This window comes from Oryctolagus cuniculus, chromosome 4 (assembly GCF_964237555.1).
Source record: "Oryctolagus cuniculus chromosome 4, mOryCun1.1, whole genome shotgun sequence".
Taxonomy (NCBI): Eukaryota; Metazoa; Chordata; class Mammalia; order Lagomorpha; family Leporidae; genus Oryctolagus; species Oryctolagus cuniculus.
The window spans coordinates 66951898-66967416 of NC_091435.1; the positions used below are offsets into that span (position 1 = coordinate 66951898).

The window sequence follows — 15519 nt, forward strand, 5'->3', positions numbered from 1 at the left end:
CCTTGTTCGCACTGTCCATACTCAGCCTTCATCATTTTCCCATTTCTCACGTTGCCATTTCTGAGTTGCAGAAAAGCTTCAAAGAATCCCTCCTCTGTTATGAGGTTCAGGACAGGATATACACAAAAATAACATTTTTAGGATAATACATCATTCCTTAAAACAAATTTTCATCAACTCCTATTTCTATCTTCCTTTCCTTCATTCAGAGGGAACGAGAGCAGTTAGATGGGAAGAAAAAAAAAAGTAAAGCTTTTCCCCCTTGAAAATCCACTGCTCAATAATTTAAGCTCTTGCTACTACTCCTAATGTTTTCTTTGGTTTAAGAGTGTGTTACAAGATACAGCCGCTCAGAATGTGAATGTATATCTAAGCTTAATGAAAATCACTTGGATACCTAAAGGGACGTTCTTTCACTTCCCTCTCAAATCAGTAGGTATAGAAAAATGACCCTTCTGCTGTAGAAGGATTTCAGGGTTTGTCATTTGGCTTTGTTTTGTTTTGTTTTGTTTGTTTTGTTTTGTTTTGTTTTGTTGTCTCCTTTTTAAAAAGGAAGGTATCCTTCACTCAGCAGCCAGAAAAGTTCTGTTATTGCTTAGCAGTGTCTGTATATAAGGACAAAGAGCCAGGGACAAAGAGGAGTATTAAATGTGTTGTCTATTATAAGAAAAGATATAATGGCCTAATAACTGGACTAGAATCTGAAAGCTCCTCCAACTAGAAGGACTACATGAAACCAGAAGAAGGCAGCACAAGGGGCAAAGAGAAACCTGGGTACCAAAAGAGCCAGAACGAAGCACTACTCAGTCCTGAAGTTCAAAGGATGATTTATCCTTCTATGAGATGCTTGTTTCCCAAATGACTAATTACAATATGTCTCCAACCTAAGTCTTCCAGCTGTCTAGGATTATTCTCTCTTTGGTTATATTTGAAATAGCTCAAGCCTCTAGCCTTCACAATCTTATAAGGATTTTGATATTTTTCACAAGAAATCTGAGAATTTCTGGAGTCAAGTGCTCTCATGGCCACCTCTCACTCCGTTTCAAGACGGTACCACAACCACCTAAAATCTATTCTTGTACACCTGTGCTTTAAAGGTCCTCCTGACCAACCTCTACAGTCCTTCTCCATCACGCTCTGCTCTCATGGAAATCTCTCACTGGGAAACACTGCCTCTCAAAGTCCAGCTTCCTAACATATTGCTACATCACCCACCATAGACATCCTAAATTTCTCCTTTTCTAGTGCCTTCAACACCTGTTTCCCAGGCTACCTAAAAAAAACTCTAGATCTTTTTTATGAAAAGTTATTTAGCACTCAGCTCTTCCTTCCATTTCACAGTCATGAGTCTACTTTGGAATCACACATCTTACCAAAGTCCAGGCCCCACCCTAGGCCAGATGAATTCCAGTTTCTATGAACAAGGGCCAGACAGCACTATGTCTTAAAAGTTCAACAGGTGAGCCATCGCTTTAGCTTCTTAAGCTTTAACATACATTAAGAATCACCTAAGAATCTTGTTAAAATGCAAATTCTGAATCAGTAGACCTGAGGTGGACCTTAAGTTTGCATTTCTAACAAGTATTCAGTCCACAGTTTAAAAAGCAAGATTCAGGGCTGGCGCTGTGGCTCACTTGGTTAATCCTCCACCTGCAGCGCCGAAATCCCATATGGGTGCCGGGTTCTAGTTCCGGCTGCTCCTCTTCCAGTCCAGCTCTCTGCTGTGGCCCGGGAGGGCAGTGGAGGATGGCCCAAGTGCTTGGGCCCCTGCACCCATGTGGGAGACCAGGAGGAAGCACCTGGCTCCTGACTTCTGATCAGAGTAGTTCTGGTTGAAGCGGCCATTTCGGGGGTGAACCAATGGAAGGAAGACCTTTCTCTCTGTCTCTCTTTCTCTCACTGTCTGACTCTATCTGTCAAATAAAAAAAAAAAAAAAAAAAAAAAAGGCAAGATTCCAGAGCAGTTGTTTCCAAACTTGCTCCACTGTGAGGATCTTTAAACACTACTGATATCTGGTTCCCAAGCCCAGACATCAGGATTTTTAGTTTCCCAGGTGTTTGCAAATTCCTGTTTTAGACCATTTCCATAACAAAGGCTGTCTCTCCAAAATGAATATTGCAGCTTCCCTTGCATGCAAAAGCTTCTATAATTGGCTCTTACTTTAAATCACATTTTTTCCATTCTAGTTATAGAATGTTGTATGTGAGTCCATGATAATTACTTAGTGAATCAGTATTTGTTATTGTCAATTAATACATTTATTTTCAAAGATCCAATACAATAATCTCTTTAGATAGTTGGCAAAAATTTCTAAACCCAGGTGGACATTTTCTCCCATAAACTCTTGATAATAAGACCAATGGGACAATACCCCATAATTAGTATCCTGACATGAGGCCTTTACAAAACCAACACTTAAACAAGGATGCCAAGATCTTTTCTTTAAAAGGTTTATTTATTTATTTGAAAGGCAGAATGACAGAGAGACAAGGAGATATTGCCCATTCAATGGTTCGCTCCCCCAAAGGGCCACACAGCTAGGGCTGGGGCCAGAAACCAGGAATTCCATACAAGTCTCCCATATGGTTGATAGGGGCCCAGTGACTTGGGCCATCATCAACTGCCTTACCATGTACATTATCAGGAAGCTGAGCAGCTGAGACTTGAAAAAGCACTCTGACTTGGAACGCTGGCATCACAAAGAGTGGCTCAACCTGCTACAGCATAACACCATCCCATGCCAAGATCTTATCTTGAGGATGGTCAGTGAGTGGTTTATTGGACAGGAGTCCCATTTGCCCATGAAAATAGTCATTAGTGAGTCTATATAGAGAGCAAGTTTTGTTTTGTTTTGTTTTGTCTTTTATTTTAAAGATTTATTTTATTTATTTGAAAGGCAGAAGGAGAGACAGAGAAAAAGAGAGAGAGAGAGCTTCCATCTTCCGGTTCACTCCCCGAATGGCCACAATGGCCAGTGCTGGGCCAGGCCAAAGCCAGGAGCCAAAAGCTTCATCCAGTTCTCCCATATGGGTGTCAGGGGTCCGAGTACTTGAGCCATCCTCTGCTGCCTTTCCCAGGCCATTAGCCGGGAGCTGAGCCAGAAGCATAGCAGGAAGCATTAGAACCTGTACCCATATGGAATGCCGGCGATAGAGGTGGCAGCTTAACCCGCTATGCACAGTCAGATCCTAGAAAGGCAATTGTTGACTAGAGCACTGACTATACAGGCACACACTCCTATGTGATTAAATTTTCTCTTTCCAAGTATTACTTGTGTGACTTTGGACAAGTTTATTAATTTCTGAACTTGTTTATTTCTATCTATAAAAATTAGAATTAGGGACCAGCGCTGTGGCACAGCGGGTTAACGCCCTGGCCTGAAGCTCCTGGCATCCCATATGGGCACTGGTTCGAGACCCAGCTGCTCCTCTTCCCATCCAGCTCTCTGCTATGGCCTGGGAAGGCAGTAGAGGATGGCCCAAGTCCTTGGGCCCCTGCACCCACATGGGAGACCCGGAAGAAGCTCCTGGCTGCTGGCTTCGGATCGGCTCAGCTCCAGCCATTGCAGCCATTTGGAGCATGAACCAATGGAAGGAAGACCTTTCTCTATGTCTCTCCCTCTGCCTCTCCTCTCTCTCTGTAACTCTGACTTTAAAATAAATAAATAAATCTTTTTAAAAATTAGAATAATTAAACCTGATATAAAGCAATTCCCCAAACTGGTTGAAGGTATTGCTATAGATTTGCCATAAGTGGGTCCACTGGTCTCACACACAGAAAGCCAATCACTGACATCAAGGTAGCATGAGAAAGGAGATGCTTATGGCAAAGTGCAGAGCAAGGAGCCAGGCAGCTATCAATTCTGGGGGTTTCCAAGAGGCTAAAGGTGAAGGTCCTTATGAGTTGAAGTTGCAATGAGAAGTGCATGGTCAGCACATGTCCAGTTCCTGGTTGCTCAATGATGCTTGTGGTCTTCCCTTCATTGGTCAGCAATATCATGTTCTTCAGAGAGTTTTTATGATAGCTAAATAGACTTCAGTCTGTCTGGGAGCCATATATAGATGGTAGTTACGTTCCTGGACCTGGAATTCCCCAAAAAGAAACCCCTCAAGGCAATACCAAACATCAAGGTGTTATCTATTGGAAAAGCAAATGACCTCCTGAGTCCAGTGACTAGAACCCTGGAAGGCCAGCTTTATTACCCCCTCAATTCAGTGAGTCAGTCTGAGTAAATTGGTTGTTCTGCTACCACAAAGTCAGGGCAAGGACACTTTAAGAGAAGGAAGGAGTCTAGGAGACAGAAGTCTGATGGTATCTAGCATCTATATTCAAGGCACTATACAGGCGCTCAGCTTCAAGACTGCCATACACACCTACCCACACCATACATATACATATGGAGAATTTAAAAATAAACATATATTAATTACTGCTTATTACACTGTGCTCAATAAAAATTAGCATTCTTACTTTGCATATTACACCCTACCTTAGTTTGTAACTATATGTAGCTAGAAGATTCTTCAATATATCAGTTCTTTGTAGACTGATTTTCTATTTCTAATCAAAGGGACAATATGATACCAGAGCAGTATAATATACATTGTAGAGAGCTGTGAAGGGACTAGATATGTTTTCTGCATTTGAAAAGCATATCATCTACTGTCAAATAGGATAAACTTAAATATATAAGTATATAAAGTATGTATTCAGTATATAAAGCTCCTACACACAACTACTTTCAGTTGTACAAAGAATTAGACAAGAGAATTGCACTGTTGCTGAGAGACCAGCCCTGGGGCCATCTAAATGTGAAAGCTGCATAAAAATGGTGTTTGTGTAGAATTTTTAAGTCACAAAGGAAGGACCTTGGTATAACAAAAGTAGGGGGAGGAGGAAAGAGAACAAAGAAGACTACTATTTAAGCAGTATTATTGGCAGTGTTCAGTAGCAATACAATCCCAGCAAGTAAAGTTCATAGACCAGGGTTTAAGCACTCACATTTTTAATGACTGAATATAAAATGGATTCACGTTTTAAAACTTAAGATCCAAAGGCATTATAGAATTCTCCTTCCTCCTCTGTGACAATTCTGAAATTTTATTTACAAAAGAGACATAGTTCAAGGGATTTAAAGAGTATCCTGTTACCTTGAAGATCAGTCTGATCTCTAACTGCTTAGCTGTTGTATGCTCTTATGGCAGAAACTGGAGACCTTTGAATAGTTTTCACTTCAGAGTACTTTTAAGTATTTTCCTAAAGTGAAATGTGTGTTTGCAGTGCATATTTGGCAGGAAGGACAGGACAGTAGATAAAGCTTTTATTGTACTTGATACTCTGACAACTTGAGTTTCATTCACCTATAATGAGTTGGCTAAATTTTACAATAAATAAAAGCTGTGCCATCATCTCATCAACAGGGCTCTGTGCTTGTATGACCAGAAGGTATAGATGCATAGGCCAAAAAGTCAGCAGCATCACTACACATTAACAATGTTAAATTAATCAAATATTCTTGAAGATTATAGGTGAATGAATGCTGTGATACTAGATAGCTGAGATGGCAAGCAGATGTTTGAGCACTGTTCATCATTTTTCTGAGTTCAATTATCTTTTATTGCTATTTTTTTCTGCTGCTTTAAAAATAATCATCTATCAAGGGCATTTGAAAACAAACACCATAAAACCCAACTCTTTTACTCTGTTGTCATTAAACTAAAGAGATCAGGTATCACTCTTCCAACTTCATATATATATATATGTATATATATGTGTGTGTGTGTATATATATGTGTGTGTATATATATGTGTGTGTGTGTGTATATATATATATATATATATATCATCCTAACTAACCAGAAAAGGCATAAGACTTTGCAATTTGAGAACATTCCCCAATGGCCAACTGCTAATAAATAGAACAGGTAGATGAACTAGTATCATGCTCAGGTTCTATGGCCTCAACACCTAATCAATTCTATACTCAAGGTGTGGTGGTTTAGTATTTAACTTCCATGTAGCCTCACACTGAGTTCACAACAATATAATGCTAGAAAAATCTACCATTTAATTGAGGTGACAAACTAACCCAAAATCTAAGGAAAAGCAAGCTCTTCAAGGACAAATGGAAAGGAAAAACTTTTGCTATTTTGGGATAGATTCTGGTAGACAGATGTAAAATGAATTGAGTTAATAGTTAAAGAACTACACTAACCAGTGAATACAGAACACCTGTAAACTACACATATACGAGCACTTGCACTCACTTGCAGGCTCACCTCCAGAAACCTTGCCAAATGTCTTAGTAGAGTAAGAAAACCTTCCTTGAGAGGCAGTCTGGGGAAGCACAAAACCCCACCAGGAACCTTGTCTCCCATCTCTTTTAGCATCAAAGGCCTTAAACTGCTCAGGGAAGGAAAACAAACCATGTTTGCCTTGGAATACCACTGAAAATCAACTGGTGTTAAGGAGTGAGAATAGAAAAATTACTTGAAGAGCAGCAGGAACAAGAGCTGCACCCTGACCATTAAAGGTATCTTCCGGCTGGGTTAGATGTGACATCATGAGAAACCCTACCTCTCTGATCTAAAACATTGTGCCTGGCTGTGTCTCCAGCTTTATCAGAATATCCCCACTACCACAAAAACCGCTATGCCACACAGCTAAACTTGAGTAAAAAGGAAGAACAGGGGCCAGTGCTGTGGCACAGTGGGTTAAAGCCTCAGCCTGCAGTGCCGGCATTCCCATCTGGGCAGTGGTTCGAGTCCCAGCTGCTCCACTTCCAATCCAGCTCCCTGCTAATGTACCTAGGAAAGCAGCAGAAGATGGCCCAAATACTTGGATCCCTGAACTCACATGGGAGACCTAGAAGAAATTCATGGCTCCTGGCTTTGGCCTGGCCCAGCCCTGGCCATTGCAGCCATTTTGGGGGTGAATCAGCAGATAGAAGACAGACCTCTCTCTGTCTCTCTCTGTCTCTCTCTCTGGAACTCTGTTTTTTCACATAAATAAAATAAATATTTAATTTTAAAAAAAGGAACACCATTTACTTCTGGGAAAAGAGCAAGGTCATGAAGAGAGATGCTCTCTGAGGCACAGCTCAAAAGAAAGATCTAAAGCAGAGGGTGCAGCAGATTCAGAAAAACCTTCTGGCAAACCAGATCCACCATTAATGTTAGAGAATTGAAATCTGGTGTTGCACAGTTACCACAGCAACAATGAAATGTAAACAGATCCCAACTTCTAACTTAACAGATCCAACTTCCCCCTATAGTGAAAGCCTGCCATAAGAAAAAGTATTATGCCATTTCCAGGTACAAAAGTCATGTATTCCAATCTCTGCTATCTTACACAAGATGTCCAATTGCCAACAAAACTTTAGGAGGTATCCAACAAAGTAAAAAATCAAAATAATAAAAAGAGTCAAGAAACAAAGAAGTAAATATATCCAGTCTCAGATATGATACAGATGTTGAAAATATCAGACTAGGAATTAAAATAGGATTAGTATATAAAAGGCTCTAGTGGAAAAGCAACAGAACATGCAAAACCAGATGGGTAATTCCACTAGTGAAATTGAAACTCTTAGCAAAAAGCAAATGCAAATGCTAGAAATTAAAATATAATACTGACGGAGAATGTTTTCAATAGGCTTAATAATAGACTAGCCTCAGCAGAGATGAGAATAAGTGAAATTTAAGGTAAATCAATAGAAATTAACCAAATAAAACCCTAAGGGAAAGATCAGTGAAAACAATGAAAAGAGGATCTAAGAGTCATGATTGGATAATATCAAATTATCTAACATGCATGCACTGAAATGTCTGGGAAGAGAGAAAAGAGCAGGGAACAACTAATTTTGGAGAAACAGCTACGGTTTCTGTGTTCTCTGAGCATCTTAATTTAAAAATTAATGATATACTCCAAACTCCAGATTCAAGAAGCTCAGAGAACATCACACAGGATAAATAAAAACACAAAAGAAAACAACTAGACATAAAATATACAAACTTAAAAACCAACAACAAAGAGAAAAATCTGAGCACAGAGAGGGAAAAGTCATTATGTACAGAAGAATAAACAGAAGAATTACAGAAGATTTCTCATCATAAAAAATGTAAGGAATAAAAAAGAATTGAATGACATCTTAAACATGCTAAAAGAAAACTATTAACTGACAATTTTTTTTTTTTTTTTGACAGGCAGAGTGGACAGTGAGAGAGAGAGAGAGAAAGGTCTTCCTTTCCGTTGGTTCACCCTCCAATGGCCGCCACAGGCGGCGCGCTGCGGCCAGCGCACCGCACTGATCCGATGGCAGGAGCCAGGTACTTATCCTGGTCCCCCATGGGGTGCAGGGCCCAAGTACTTGGGCCATCCTCCACTGCACTCCCTGGCCACAGCAGAGAGCTGGCCTGGAAGAGGGGCAACCGGGACAGAATCCGGTGCCCCAACCGGGACTAGAACCCGGTGTGCCGGCGCCGCTAGGCGGAGGATTAGCCTATTGAGCCACAGTGCCGGCCATTAACTGACAACTCTATACCCAGTAGAAGATCTGTCAATAATGAGAAATAAAAATCTTCCTTATACAATAAAGTCAAAAAGAATTCATGTCAAGAAGTATTTGCTACACCAACTATAGTAACATAGATATACTATACCTAATTGCCTAGTTCTTTAGGTTCTGATAACATCAGAAACCTGGATCTACAAAAAGAAATGAAAAGCATTAGAAATGGAATTTTTTTTATTTTCTAATTATTTTAAAAGACAACTACATAAAGGAAAAATAGTAAGAATGTACAGTGTTTATAGCATATGTAAAAAAAGTAAAGTTATGACAACATAAGAGAGGGAGAGACTGAGAGTATCCTATTACAAGATCCTTGCAATATATGCAAGGTACTATAATACAGACCCTGACTCTTTAGAGATGAACACTATAAATGATAGGGAAACCATTAAAAATTTTTATTAACAAATATTAAGCCAATAGTAGTTTAAAAATGGAATCACACCAAGTGGGTGTTGTAGCATTAGCCAGTTAAGCTGTCACTTGGGACACCCACATCCTATGCTGGAGTGCCAGTTCAAGTGTCAGCTACTCCATTCCCAATCCAGCTTCCTCTACTAATGTGCCTGAGTGGGCAGTGAATGATGGCCTCAGGAACTTGAGTTCCTGCCACCGATGTGGGAGACCCAGAAGGGGTTCCTGGCTCTTGGCTTCAGCCTGGCCCAGCCCCCACTGATACAGGAATTTCAGGAGTGAACCAGCAGACGAATCTCTCACTCTGTCTTTCCCTCACTCTCAGATTCTTTTCAAATAGGTAAATAAATCTTTTGAAAAAATAGATCATAAAAAATGTTCAGTCCAAAAAGGTAGAAATGGCAAATAGAAACTAATAAATAGAAAACAGCTGACAAGATGTTAGATTTTAGCATTATTTTAATCATAAAATCAAATGCTAGAAGTCTGAATATATCAATATAAAAGATATTATTGTATTTAATAAAAGAACAACACAATATAATGTTGTCTGTAAGATTCTCACTTTAAATATAAAACCAGATGTACTAATAGTAAAAGGATGGAAGAGACATATCATGCAAATATTAAAAAAGGAAAGCCTGACTACCTATTTTAATATCAAACAAAGGAGACCTGAAAACAAAGGCTATTACCAGTCATGAAGAAAAGCATTAGATAATAACAAAAGAGTAATTCTTGTAGAAATCAAAATCATCCATAATGCTTATATACTTAACAACAGAACTTCAAAATACACAAGGCAAAACTAATAAAAACGAAAAAAGAAGTGGATTTATTCACGATTAGAGTTGCCGATTTTAATACTTTTTTTCTCAGAAATTGAAATAAGTAAACAAATAATCAATAATGACATAGAAAACTTAACAACAATTTGACCTCACGGCTATTTATACAATACTCTACCCAGCAATAGCAGAATACATATGATCTTCAAGAGCACGTGGAACACTCACAAAGATGATTATCTGGATTATAAAACAAAATGTAATAAAAGAATTTAAACTATACAAATTATCTCCTCAAAACTCTACATAATCAAAGAAATGCATATTAAAAATGAAAATAAGGGTATGCGTTTGATGTAGTTGTTAGGTCACTGCTTGCTATGCCTCCATACCATATTGGAACGCCTGGTTTGTGCCTTGGCCACTCCACTTCCAATCCAGTTTCCTGCTAATAGGTATCCTGACAGGCAGCAAATGATACATGCCTCAAGTACTTCAGTCCTTGCCACCAACATGGAAGACCTCGATTGAGTTCCAAACTACTGGCTTTGGTCTGGTCCAATCCTGACTGCTATGAGCATTTGGGGAGAGAACCAGTGCATGGAAAATCTTCTGTGTGTGTGCGTAATCTCTCTCCTTCTTTTCCCCTCCCTCTCTCTCCATCCCTCTCCTTCTCTGTTTTCAAATAAAATGATAATAAATATGTAAATATTTTTACAAAGAAAAATCATATGCTCTATCTACTCAGTTGAAAGTGGTTTAACTACTACAGTACACTTTTGAAAAAGACTGCTAAAATAGACACACTCACATGCCACTAATGGAAGTGTACATTGATAACAGCCATTCAGGATAATCACAATTTACTACAAACTTTAAACTTTGAATAATTTGACTTAGAATTTCAGCTTGTAAGGATTCACACTAAGCAAATAATATGAATCTGAAAAAATATGTACAATAATTTTCTTTCAGTATCATTTACTCCAGTAAAAACTGGAAATATATACACATACAACAATATATTAATAAATATTAATATGTGACAATATATTACCTCATTTAAGGAATAAATATGCATTCAGTGACAAAAACTACCCAAGCACTGGACAACAGGGAATACAACAAATCCAAATCAAGTTCGCTGCTTCCACAGACCTTCAGTTCCAGTGGAGCAGACAAACCATACCAAAGTAAACAATAAGTATATAGTTCTTGGTAGCAAATTGATGATTTTTTCTAAAAAAATTTTTGTACAGTCACACAACAGTAAAATATACACACTATGTAATCATTAAAATCATTGCAAGAAACAAAAATATTGACATGGGAAGATCTTTCCAATTTATCACAATTTGTATTACACGCTATAAGAACTATGTAAACTGAATGGTACCACATGTGTCAGGAGAGAAAGGTGCAGTAGCAGAAAAATAATGTAACGGGAAAATCCTAAAATGTTAACAATAATTAACTTCAAATTGTAAATTTGTGTTCCTTTGAATTCTTTGTTTCCTACATTTTCTAAGGCACTTCAAAAAGTTCATGGAAAATTTGAGTTAAAATATGTTTATTTTGCTTTGAAAAAATTTTGAAATCTATGCATAATATGCATTTTCCATGAACTCTTGAAGTATTCTCATGTATTACTTTTGTAATCAGAAAAACATGTTCTTGAAATTTGAGGTTAGGAAATGAAAGAAAGCAGAAAAACAAAATTGCGGGAACAGTTTTGTGCTTGTGTTCCTTGATTATTCTCATTTGATTTTTAAAATGAGAAATTTTATAAAATGTATAGGTCCAGGAAAAAGTATATATAAGAGGTTAATTTAGAAAATGCAGGGGCCAACACTGTAAAGCCACTGCCTGTAGATCCAGCATCCCATAAGAGTGCCGGTTCCAGTCCCGGCTGCTTCACTTCCAATCCAGCTCTCTGCTGGGGCCTGGGAAAGCAGTAGAAGATGGCCCAAGTCTTGGGCCCCAGGAACCTGCGTGGGACACCCGGAAGAAGCTCCTGGCTCCTGGCTTCAGATTGGCTCAGCTCCAGCCATTGTGGCCATCTAGGGAGTGAACCATCAGATGGAAGACCTCTCTCTCTCTCCCTACCTCTGCCTCTCTGTAACTCTGCCTTTCAAATTAATAAATAAATATTTTAAAAAAGGAAAAAAATGTGTTTTTTAGACAAGATTCAAAACAAGCTAGAGATTATGATGTCCAAGCAGAGGAAAAGGAAACAGATTTATCTTTCTTTGAAACAAAATAATTAGAAAATGAATACAACTGCCAAGATAATTTATAAGATGCATTGAAACACAAGGACACGGGACAAGTGTTTGGAAAAGTGGTTAAGATACCTACATCCCATATTAGAGGACATTCCTGGTGCTGGCTCCTAACTCCAGCTTCCTACTAACAGACTGTGGGAGACAGAAAGAATGGCCCCCATAATTGGGTTCCTGCCATCATATGGCAAGCACAGATTATATTCTGACTCCTCAGTCCTGGCTGCTGTGGACATTTGGGTAATGAATCAGTGGACGATAACACTTGTGCTCTCTCTTTCAAATAAACAAATAAAATTCCTAAAATACACACAACAGTGATTTTCAGAAGGAAACAATGTCGAGAAATGTTTTAAGATCCTTAATAAAAGGTCAGCAATTATGTCCACAGTTAATCAATAATCAATATATGGAGTTGGCAAAGCAAAAGAAGTTTTGGCCAAATGAGATAAATGTAACAGAAAACACGGATGAATAAAGGATTACTGTTGAAGGAACACCTCCCTTCACAGGCATCCAGTAATAGTGACACCAACCAACATGGTCATGTGACATTTTGCAAACCCACTTTCCAATATGTTACAAAGCATATTTGCTATAGAAGTCAATTTCCTAATGTGAATTGACCACATTCTCTTGGAATACAGTGGGAAAATACATGTCACTTTCATTAACTTAGCCTTTAGTGAATTCTCATATTCTAACTTCATGTTTTTTCAGGAGATGAATTTATCCTGTCGTTCAACTGTCACCGTCTAGTTACATTTTCAATATTGGTAACTTGCAAATAAAGGAAATGTAACTTAATCTCTTCATTTGTTTCATTAAGTAGTTGATACATTACACCAATAATGAAAAGAAAAATTTTACCAAACAACTATAAAATTTAGAATTTGTAAGAATGGTATTTACATGCTGCCACCAAGTTGAACACAGAAAATCCCACGGGATAACTGAGAAAAAATGACGACATCCACAAACAGTTGATAGCGTTAATGTTGATTCAGTCCATAAGTAATAACTAAGGACAAAACGGTAGCTGGCTAATGGAACCAAAACATGACCCTCACTACCAGGGACGCCAATCTCCAATGGAGGGCTGAGGCAACAACGGACTTCCCAACTGAACTGCAGAACTCGGCCGGTCGCCCACGCCGGCGCGCTCTCTGAGAGTGCAGGCTGAAGGGCCCGGCTTCCCCACTCGGGAGCCCTCTGGCACAAAGGGACTCTACCGGGTGCTGCACACAGGAACAGACCTCTGCGGGCACACCCGTGAGAGACCGCATTCCCCGCAGAGCGAAGTTACAGAACCAGCCACGCCCAGTTCCTCCTCTCCCGCGAACCCACCAATAAAGTGAAGTCCTACCGGCGTTGCTGGGGGAGGAGCCAGTGCGAAAAGGCCAAGGCCCGAAGTGTGCAGAGAACTGTCCTTCTCTGCGAAGCTAGGGGCAGCTGAAATTAAGATTCCTCGGGACAGGAATCCGGAGCTCTGCCTCTGGGAACGTCATTATGGCCTTTCTAGGGAATATTTGGAATGTGAAAGGACCCTCTTTGGGAGCAGGTTTTTGAAATAATAGGCAGATACCACGTCACTGTCATTTACCACTACAAGCAGTATTTCAGGTTGAAAGAGAAGGATGTTCTCTTTCTCAACCTTCTTTTATGGTAGTAGAGGCCTTTGCACACTTTAAAAAGCAAAGTAAAATGGATTGAACCTTTTCATTTTAAATAAAGTAGTAGCTAATCGTTATCTAATCGTTATCAAATCGTTAATTATCGAAGTAATGTATGCTCAGAATTAAAAGACATTATGAAAAAAAAAACCAGACCCTCCAACCTATCCTACTACCAGAGATGTTCCTTTTCAGGAATGTGTCTCATTTGGCTCATATTTAAATTCATATTTTAAAGAATAACCCTCTGCGGCTCAGAGGGTTAAGTTACAGCCTTCAATGCCAGCACGCCCTGTGAGCAGCAGTTGGAGTTCTAGGTGCTGGGCTTCCAACCAGCTCCCTGCTAATGTGTCTGGGAAAGCAATGGAAAATGGCTCAAGTGCTTGGGCCTCTATTAACACATATGGGAAGTTCCTGGCTTCAGCCTGGCCCAGCCCCAGCCACTGGAGAGTGAACCAAACGATGGTGGATCTCTCTCTCTCTCTGTCTCCCTTTCTCTGTAACTCTGCATTTCAAATAAATAAATCAAAAAACAAACAAAAAAACTTGCCTAATCTGATATGTCTTCATTTTTCAGTTTAGGCTTTTAGTTTTCTCATGTCGCAGACAATACCAGTCTTATCCTGATTTCTTTCCTCATCCCACAAAATTAAGAATATCACAATTTTTATGAAGTCAGTATTTAGTACTTAACATTATTGTTTTTTTCACCTGATCACATGCAACAGCACTTCAATGATTTCATGGAAAAGAAAGTTTATTTGGGAGCAAAAACAATTGAAATCCTTGTGTAGTTTCTTCATAATACACATTTTCTTCCCTGAAGTTAACAACTTCACTATTTTTTTTTACCTTTTTAAGCTTTTTTTAAAATCTACTGATAATTTTTCTCACAGCTTTCAACAGGCTTTTATTTCACTTTTCCACATAATCCAACATACTTTTAAATATATCTGTAGTTCCATGCCTTCCCCAAAGTGTCTCTACCCCTTCAGCTTGTTGTCCTAAGTTTGTTGTATGGGTTTTGTCCAGGTCCTTGCCTTTGCTCTCAATTTAGAAACTGCTTTCACCTCTCTAGTGTTGGATCTATTTCCAGATTACACGTCTTCTTTTGCTTAAATTAACTCTTCCTTTTAGCGTATCTACCCAAAAAATATGACATGGGAAGTAAAAGGTTGTTTTTTTTTTTTAACTGAATTATTCTGGCCTATCAGAAACCTCTTTTAATCTGGAGATTCATATGCGTCATTAATGGAAGTTTCCTTATATTAATTCTGCTATGAAAAGAGTTGCAGATTGGTGCCTCCTCATATGGGACACCAAAATGTTAGGAAAAGAGGGGCAGAATAGAGAGGAGGCAGTGTATGAATTTACAGCCAGACTGAATTTATTCAGAGAAAATAAATCCGTAGAGGTGGGTGACCAACTGCCCGCATGCCCATGATGGAACACCTGGCAGAAGGCCCTGACCCCAAGGGCCGGGAGGGGTGGGGTAGGGGGCAGCAGGCGGAGGGGAATTCCTGGAACTGTCTTTCAAGGGTGTGAGACTCAATTGAGATTCAAGAGCAAGGAATACATTCCAATGTTTATCTCTTTTGGGCAAAGAGCAAGAATGGCTGAGGCCTATGTCTTTGTTCCATCAATTTCCTTATGAATTTTTCTCCATTTTATCTATCCTATCTCATTCATCTATTGTTTTCTATAATCAGTGAGGGAAGTGTTCCCATATTTTATGTAACTGCTTTGTTTTTTCTCACCTTTTCTCCCCTTTTACCCTTTCATTATGTCTTCT

At 39.1% G+C, this 15519-nt stretch overlaps 1 protein-coding gene across 6 annotated transcripts in view; it reads right to left on the reverse strand.

Moving 5' to 3' along the window:
* Positions 1-13572, reverse strand: part of LOC103350555 (uncharacterized) — a 66540-nt gene extending 52968 nt beyond the window's left edge. For 4 of the 6 annotated variants that reach the window (XM_008266977.4, XM_008266971.4, XM_051819063.2 and 1 more), the window contains exon 1: positions 12967-13370. The gene's annotated coding sequence lies outside the window, so the exon portion shown is untranslated. Of the gene's footprint in view, positions 1-12966; positions 13371-13420 lie in introns of those variants that run through there. The other 2 variants (XM_070072072.1, XM_070072073.1) reach the window with 2 other exon arrangements.
* Positions 13573-15519: the final 1947 nt, after the last annotated feature.